Source organism: Aegilops tauschii, chromosome 6, assembly GCF_002575655.3.
Source record: "Aegilops tauschii subsp. strangulata cultivar AL8/78 chromosome 6, Aet v6.0, whole genome shotgun sequence".
In the NCBI taxonomy this organism is placed as follows: Eukaryota; Viridiplantae; Streptophyta; class Magnoliopsida; order Poales; family Poaceae; genus Aegilops; species Aegilops tauschii.
This window is the reverse complement of record NC_053040.3, coordinates 125,861,899-125,863,873: the sequence shown is the minus strand read 5'-3', so window position 1 is coordinate 125,863,873 and position 1,975 is coordinate 125,861,899.

Sequence of the window (1,975 nt, the reverse complement as noted above, 5' to 3'; positions counted from 1 at the left end):
ATCTGTGTAGTCCACACACATACGCCAAGTGCCGTTCTTCTTAAGGACCAGCACTGGATTAGCCAACCACTCAGGATGAAATACTTCAACGATAAATCCAGCTGCCAAGAGCCTGGCTACTTCTTCTCCAATAGCCTTGCGTCTTTCTTCATTGAACAGGCGGAGAAACTGCTTGACCGGTTTATACTTGGGATCAACATTGAGAGTGTGCTCAGCGAGTTCTCTCGGTACTCCTGGCATGTCAGAAGGCTTCCACGCAAAGTTGTCCCGATTCTCACGGATGAACTCGATGAGCGTGCTTTCCTATTTCGGATCCAAGTTAGCGCTGATGCTAAACTACTTGGACGAATCGCCGGGCACGAAGTCAACAAGCTTAGTCTCATCAGCCGATTTAAACTTCAGGGCCGGATAATGCTCTGTAGTTGGTTTCTTCAATGAAGTCATATCTGTAGTTGGCTCCCATGCACTGTTATAGTTCCCTTGTGACCCGGCATCTTGAGCTGCAGATAGACATAACAAGGTCTTGCCATAAACTTAGCATAAGCTGGTCGTCCAAACAGGGCATGATATGGGCTCTTCATTTTCACCACCTCAAAGGTCAACTTCTCCGATCTTGAATCATGCTCGTCGCCGAAAGCAACCTCCAGAGCTATCTTACCAACGAGATATGCCGATTTACCAGGTACCACACCATGAAAGACCGTGTTGGACGGTTTAGGATTTTTATCTGTTAATCCCATGCGACGGAAGGTTTCATAATAAAGGATATTGATACTACTCCCCTCATCCATGAGTACTTTGGTGAACTTATAACCTCTCACCTGAGGTGCCACCACCAACGCCAGATGACCCGGATTATCAACCCGGGGTGGATGATCCTCTCGACTCCACACAATAGGCTGTTCAGACCAGCGCAAGTATCGGGGAACCGCCGGTTCAACGGAGTTCACTGCCCTTTTATGAAGCTTCTGGCCGCGCTTGTCCAGGCTAGTGGTGAAGACATGATACTGCCCACTATTCAACTGCTTCGGGTTGCTCTGGTAACCCGATTGCTGCTGCTGCTGTTGCTGATTCCCATGATTATTATAACCACCTTTGTTGCCCTGATTGCTTTGATTACCTTGTCCACTCTGGTTGCCATGAAAGCCTGAACCGGAATTACCTCCACCGTAACCCGGCCCATGAGATCCGGAGCCTGAACCGCCACCCGGTCCATGATCATACCGGAAAACATCAGAGTTTTTGAACTCTTGCATGATGTAACAATCTTTCCAGAGGGGTGTGGACAGGTTCTCCTTCGTCCCGTGCTTTGGGCAAGGCTGATTCAACAGATAAGACAGGTGGTCCGGATTAGGACTTGGCCCTCCACCGCGCTGGGGCGGTTTACCCTTACGCCGCTGGCCCTTGTCATGTGTGTTGGTATTAGCCACAAAGTCTAAACTGTGGTCTGCCTTACGCTTACCGCCGTTTCCATGACCCGCCGGGTTGTGGTGCTGCCCCTTGGCGTTGCCGCTCCTTTTTCCCTTCCCTGTCTTATCATCGTCAGACTCGGGATCCTTGGTACTATCAGAGTCGGCATACTTCACCAGAGCAGCCATGAGAGTTCCCATGTCATTACAATGACGTTTGAGCTGTCCCAACTTCAACTTCAGGGGTTCAAATCGGCAATTGCCTTCCAATGTTAAAACTGCGGTATCAGCGTTGATGCGGTCCGATGAATGCAAAATCTCTGAAACCCGGCGCACCTAATGGGTTATTGACTCTCCTTCGTGGACACAGGCAGCTAAGTCCACAATTGACATGGGCTGCTTGCATGTATCTTTGAAATTCTGGATAAACCGGGCTCTCAACTCGGCCCATGACCTGATAGAATTAGCCGGTAAGCTCTTCAGCCAAGTGCGGGCCGTCCCCTCTAGCATCATGGTGAAGTATTTCGCACACGCCGCATCGTCCACATCTAGCATCTCCATGGCCA